The sequence below is a fragment of the Kryptolebias marmoratus genome, linkage group LG17 (assembly GCF_001649575.2).
Source record: "Kryptolebias marmoratus isolate JLee-2015 linkage group LG17, ASM164957v2, whole genome shotgun sequence".
Lineage (NCBI taxonomy): Eukaryota > Metazoa > Chordata > Actinopteri > Cyprinodontiformes > Rivulidae > Kryptolebias > Kryptolebias marmoratus.
In genome coordinates this window covers 5213307-5220244 of record NC_051446.1, presented here as the reverse complement: position 1 = coordinate 5220244, position 6938 = coordinate 5213307, and the positions used below count along the sequence as shown (strand labels likewise).

General features: G+C 44.4%; 1 long non-coding RNA gene across 1 annotated transcript in view; it reads right to left on the bottom strand.

Moving 5' to 3' along the window:
- Positions 1–1085: 1085 nt before the first annotated feature.
- LOC119617858 overlaps positions 1086–6938 on the bottom strand; it is a 46887-nt gene continuing 41034 nt past the window's right edge. The window contains exons 2-3 of the long non-coding RNA XR_005234275.1: positions 1276–1520; positions 1086–1201 (exon numbers count right to left, since the gene is read on the bottom strand). This is a non-coding gene — a long non-coding RNA (uncharacterized LOC119617858). The remainder of the gene's footprint in view (positions 1202–1275; positions 1521–6938) is intronic.

The following is a 6938-nucleotide window of genomic DNA, read 5'->3' as shown; positions in this document are numbered from 1 at the left end:
CCGCAGTTTTTCAGGCTCTAGTTAATGACATTCTCTGGGACATTCTCAGTGTTTTTGTGTTTGTCTATCTAGACAATGTCTTAATCTATTCCAAAACCCTCACTGAACATTGCCATCACATTTGTCTAGTTCTTCAACATCTCCTAGAAAACAAGACTATTTGTCAAAGCAGAAAAGTGCAAGTCTCGCAAGCCGTCAGTTACTTTCCTGGGTTTCATCCTTGAGGGTGTGCAGGTCCAATCTGATCCAGACAAGATCAAAGCTGTCTTAGAGTTGCCTGTTCCTGATTCTCGTAAACAGCTTTAAAGATTCTTAGGTTTTGCCAACTTTTACCGCAGATTCATATGTAATTACAGTCAGACCTCTGCCCCTTCATGGCTCTCACTTCAACAAGATCCACATTTGTGAGGACCGAGGAAGGTAACATCGCTTTCTTAGCCCTTAGGAAAAAGTTCTCCCAGGTTCCCATCCTTCTTCATTCCGATCCCAAGAGGCAGTTCACGCTTAAGGTTGATGCTTCCGATTTTGGAGTGGGTGCGGTCCTCTCCCAATGTTCAGACAGTGACGGGAAATTGCACCCATGTGTTTATTTCTCTTGGAGGTTGTCAACCAAGAGAAATTATGACGTGGGCAGGGTTTCCGCCAGAAAAGAGGCTAAGCCCGGTGGTAGGTGGCCATTCGCCGGCTGATCGCCAGCCGATCGCTAGCCGATCGCTAGCCGACCGTGATTTAGTAAAAAAAAATTATTAAAGTTGACAGAAAAGTTGAAAATATGGCTATTTATTATGTGATATTGTAAGATATTTGTGCCAAATATTTACACAAGTACAGTTTTACAAAAAGGCACTTTTGAAATACTTTTTCAAACTAAAAATATAATTAAAATAAATACAAACTGTTGCACCCAATTTGAATCCTAATTTAAGTCACATTTATAAATAAATTAAATTAACATAAATGAAAAAGTGCAAACAAAGCACCAACACACGTCTCACTTCCAGGCCAATGAATAACAACAAAGAACTCTGAAAAATAGAGAGATTGTCATGCCAGTGCCTAAGTGTCTGACCCACATGCAGAAAACACTCAGAAAATATCAACAGCAGTTTCTTTTTAAAAGATTTTTTTTCTCAAATTGTTTGAGACTCAAACGGACCCCTCTGGGAAACACAGGATTAGGTGGCTCAGGAGTCAGTGATCCCTTTAAAGAAAGAACTCTGGTTAGATGACTTGGTTTCTGAACTGGTGGTTGGTTTGATAGGAGGTTTAGCTTACAGGTGTTGAGGTGAAGTTCCATCCAGGGAGGGAATTAACTGCTGGCTCTGAGGAGATCTGAACTCACAGGAGGCGTCAGAAGATGTCAGAAGAGCGGTGGAGAGCAGTGGAGAGCGGTGGAGAGCGGACAGGGTTCGATCTGTGGTGGTTCTGAAGGTGGACCAGCGGAGCAATCAGGCAACGGTTTAATCCAGGCATGAACAAGACACAGACCTCCGAGCTGGAACCAACTGGGAGCTGGTGACCTAGGAGGAGTCAAAAACACAGGGGATCAAAAAATGCAGCAAGGTTCTAAGCAAGTTTCTGCAACAAGATTTGAAGGGCTTGAAGTACCACAATAGGCTAACACTCAGGCACTGAAGAGACGTCAGCAAGCTCAAAATGGACCAAATGGGCTCCAGGTGTTACTGAATACTTGCCCAGCCACTCTCCAGAAAGCTCCTGGATGCCCCCTGCTGGACAAAACTCAGAATATGCTCCCAGAACCACAACAGAGATGCTGTACTGTACTGTGCATTACTAATGCTGAATTTAATAGCATCATTTTACTGTTAAACAAGGATAATATTTTCACTAAGCACAAAACATGCTTACCGTATTCAGTCTTGTATAGCCACCCGCTGAATTTCGGCTCAACTAACCCGCTCATTCCATGTTTATTACTGTGGCTCTGACAACATGCTAACTCCAGGTAGCTGAAGGAGGCTCGGACGTTCATTAGAGTCCCACAGGGCTCCGTAAACAGCACGCGGACCTGAGCGCGCAGTGGAGGCGCTTATACTTCACGCTTACGTCGGAGCAGTATTCTCCAAAAAGACGAGGGGCAGTACGCTACGTAACCAGCGCCAAGTTATAGAAGGTAAGGAGAGTCATGGAAAAGATGGCGGAATCCACAACCCGATCAGAACTCACGGAATCTGCCACACAATAAGCCAGACATGAATCCATGTTAAATGCTTTGTGTAAGCAGCAACGATCGGATACTGGACGACTCTACCAGCTAACTGTGCTAACCCAGTAAATTCACCAAAAGCTGTCGTCCTTGGTACAACCCACACCAGCGATACCCGTTTCCGCTTCTGCCGCTGGCATGGTAACCCAAACACCCCCGGTTTCCTCTCACTTCTGGGATGTTTCCTCACCCACTCATGAATATTTTTCTGGGGAAATCGGCAAGTGTGCCGGTTTCCTTTCACAGTGCTCCCTGATTTTTTTATCGGTCTCCACAATTTTTCTGTGACGACGCCTCTAAGATTGCTTACATAAATGGACTACTGAAAGACAAGGAGCTATAGTGGGCGGAAGCCAAATACAGTTTCCAAGCAATCAGTCAAACCCCGTTTAACCCATTCATAGAAGATTTTGAAATAACTTTCAGTTAGAAGTACAATGAGACTGAAATCACGAAAAGATTGTGGAACCTAAAACAAGGTCCAGAGGGCGGAGTCCAGTCCATCCGGAACCGAAGTCGAATCCATGCAACTAGGTTGTACCAGGCTAAGCTCGGAGGAGAGGCAGAGGCGTTATGAGTCCAAGGAGTGTTTCTACTGTAGGGATAAGAGACATTTTCGTGCTGAATGTCCTTTTCTGTTAAAAGGGCAGGCTCACTAGAAGAACGAGGGGTACTAGTGAGTAGCTTAGCACATCCCCTCGGCTCTTGTTTCTGTCTTCACACTACTATCATCAACGAGCAATTAAAGACTCCTGTCCACGCATTGGTGGATTCTGGTGCTGAGCAGAACCTCATCTCCAAAGACCTGGTCCACAGTATTCAGCTACCTCTGCAAGAACTGACCTCCCCACTACCAGTCATGGACATTTCCAGACAAATCATCACCCACATCACACAAAGAGTCACTAATCTCCAATTCATCGCCTCTGGAAATCACTGAGAATGGGGTGAGTTTTTGGTGTTTGCATCGTCCACACCGCAAATGATACTGGGTTTCCCATGGTTAAAGAAACATAACCCAGTAATTAATTGGGCCAAAAAAAGAATTGAGTCCTGGAGCAATTTTTGTTTAAGAAATTGCCTCCAGTCCACTATTCCTGCCCTCTCAAGAAAAGATGACCCCCTTGAGAAAATTTAATTATCTAAGGTCCCACCTGAATATCACGATCTTGCACCAGTCTTTAGTAAGACCAAAGCTCTGTCTCTTCCCCCGCACAGGCCCTACGACTGTGCCATCAAGCTCCTACCTGGGGCCCCTCTCCCTTCTAGTCGGAAGGGGAAGGGAGACCTCCGGAAAGGGACGCCATGAGGACTTACATTGAGGAGTCTCTCTCATCCGGAATCATTCGTCTATCCATGTCTCCTGTTGGTGCAGGATTATTTTGTTGAAAAGAAGGACAAGAGCCTTTGCCCCTGCATATACTATCGTGGACTAAATCAGATAACAATAAAAAAACAAGTATCCTTTACCTTTAATCAACTCGGTCCACCAAGAACTCCATCTTCACTAAATTGGATCTGCGCAACGCATACCATCTGGTAAGGATAAGAGAGGGGGACGAGTGGAAAACTGCTTTCAAGACCCCCCTGGGACTTTTTGAATATTTGGTGATGCCCTTTGGGCTCACCAATGCTCCAGCAGTTTTTCAGTCACTCATCAATGATATAATACGGGATTTTCTCAATATTTTTGTATTCATTTATCTAAACAACATCTTGATCTATTCACATGACCCCAAGCAACATCAACAGTAGGTACGAGGCGTGCTCCAAAGACTATGAGAATGAACTTTTTGTCAAAGCAGAAAATTGTGAATTCAGTGTCTCCTCCGTAACCTTTTTGGTTTTTATTTTTGGACAAGATTATTATGAAGCAGATCCTGAAAAGACAAGAGTTGTCGCTGAGTGGCGAGCCCCTTCCGATCGACGCCAACTACAGAGATTCCTGGGGTTTGCTAATTTTTACCGATGATTCATAAAGGATTACAGTAGGATGGCTGCCCCCCTCACGCAACTCACCTCCACCAAACAATCTTTTGTATGGACTCCCGAAGGCCAGGCTGCCTTTGGTGAGTTAAAATCCTGTTTCACGTCCACTCATATTCTACATCACGCTAACCCGAAGCTCCAGTACATCATGGAAGTAGATGCCTCCAATTCAGGTGTGGGAGCCATTCTCTCAGAGAAATCATCTACTGACAACAAGATCCACCCATGTGCTTATTTCTCGCAAAGGTTATCACCAGCTGAGAGAAACAATGACGTCGGAAATCGTGAACTGTTGGCCATAAAGTTGGCTTTGGAGGAGTGGCGGCACTGGCTGGAGGACTCGGAGACACCATTTTTGATCTGGACTGATCATAAGAATCTCTCCTATCTTCAGACGGCTAAGACTCAATCCCCGGCAGGCAAGATGGTCATTGTTTTTTGGTCGTTTCAGTTTCTCTATCACCTACAGACCTGGCTCCAAGAAAGTCAAGCCCGACGCCTTGTCCAGATTATGGTCAGACTCTGAACTCCCTAACAGAGAGGAACCCATAATCCCACCCACCATGTTTATCATCTTGCTTACCTGGGCTATTGAACAGGAGATCACAGAAGCGCAGTGGACGGAACCAGACCCGGGTGGAGGCCCTCCAGGGAAGATGTACGTACCTGAATCTGTCCAAGCCAGAGTTCTGGACTGGCTCCATTTGAGTCAGTTTTCGTGCTATCCTGGCATAAATCGAATGCTAAACTTAATGACTAGATACTTTTGATTGCCTTCTTTGGCGGCAGATATCAAGGAATTCATATCAGCCTGTCCCACGTGCGCACGCTTTAAGAACAGCAACCGTCCTCCTGCAGGTTTGTTGAAGCCACTACCTATCCACAGTCATCCATGGTCCCACGTCGCATTAGACTTTGTCACAGGCCTGCCCTCCTCCCAGGGTAACACGGTAATCCTGACTGTTGTTGACCGATTTTCTAAGTCTGCTCATTTCATCCCTTTACCCACTATGAGACAAGATGGCGCCGGTGTCCATGGCTTGCCGTCTATCTCTGAGATCTTTCTTTTTGTTTGTCTTGTTTTTGATACTTTTTATCACAGATGTTAAGACATTATTGATAGATGAACACCAGTCTCTGTTGGAGCTTCGTGTACCTGTCACCAAGCTAGCCTATTTTAATCATAATGGGTTTAGCAACAAGCTTCCTCCTCTACTGGCTGATGTCCCTGTGTACCTGTTCCGTCATCCGCACCTATCCGCCTGGAGACACCGTCGCAGGCCCCGCTGCAGACGTCGGGGAAAACGCGCAGGAAGGCTGTTGAATCTAAAAACACATCTTGCACTTTCTCCATTGACCGGATCGGCTCATCGTCTGTCGTGGCGCTTTGTGGATCCTGTTGAACCCTGTCTGATTCCGCTGGTGGGCTTTGATGTTTGCAGTGGCCCCGCTCGCCGCTGTTTTTCCGGCCTTCAGAGTCGAAACTTAAAAAATTTACGACCTGTGGTCTGGGCGCCACGATCATCTTTTCCTCTGACGTTTGTCTTTACAAGAATGGCCCAGTTGAACGCTAGATCGCTATCTAATAGGACTATTATTTTGAATGAACTTTTTTCCACTCGCGGCTGGGACTTTATATGTGTGACTGAAACCTGGCTTAGCGTCGGTGAGTCAAGCTGTTTCTCTGATCTTTTACCTGCAGACTGTTCATATTTTAATGCACCGAGGACTTCTGGACATGGCAGAGGTGTTGCAGTTGTTTTTAAGAAGAAGTTTACATGTAAACAACTTTTTTCTGTTTACTACTCTAGCTTTGAGTGTCTGATGTTTGAGTTGGGTCGTACCCGCCCAACTCTTTGCGCTGTTGTTTATAGACCTCCGAAATATGACAAACATTTTATTGGGGATTTTTCGGATCCCTTGGCTGAGATTATGCCAAAGTATGATCATGTTTTAATTGTTGGTGGTTTTAACATTCATATGTGCTGTCCCACCAAGCCGTTAGTCAAAGATTTTCTTAATCTTTTAGACTCTTTTAATTTTGTCGGGTCCAACTCAAGAACATGGTCACACCCTGGACCTTGTGTTGTCCTTTGGTTTACCGATTTTAAACATTGAAATATGTGAGGCTGTGTTTTCTGATAACTGTCCTGTTGTGTTTGAAACTATTTTTCACGTTTGTGATTTTAAACCCCTGATTCCGATGTGTCATTGTGTTTTTAATATATCAGCTGCTGAACAGGCTACTGCTGCTTTTAACAAAGTTTCAGAGTTTCCTGTTGGTTTAACTACTGATGAAATCACCTCTAATTTTTATCATAAATGTCAAATGGTTCTCGATGTGGTTGCTCCTTTTAAGACCATCAGACCTAAACCAAAGTCTGAACCTTGGTTAAATGATGTTACTCGTTCTGCCAGACAAGACTGTAGGAGAGCTGAACGAAAATGGAAAAAAGATAAATTACAGGTGTCTTTTGCTATGTTCCAAGAGAGCCTGTGGAGGTATCAAAACATTGTTAAGGCTGTGAAAGTCAGATTTTTTTCTGGTGTCATTGTGAATAATTCTCACAATCCACGGGTTCTTTTCTCCACCATTAATTCTGTTCTAAATACTCCTCCATCTTCAGGTCTTGAGAGCTCCTCTGAAACTTGTGAAAAGTTCCAACAGTTTTTTATTAATAAAATACAAAATCTTAGATCACTAATCCCTCAACTTTCACAC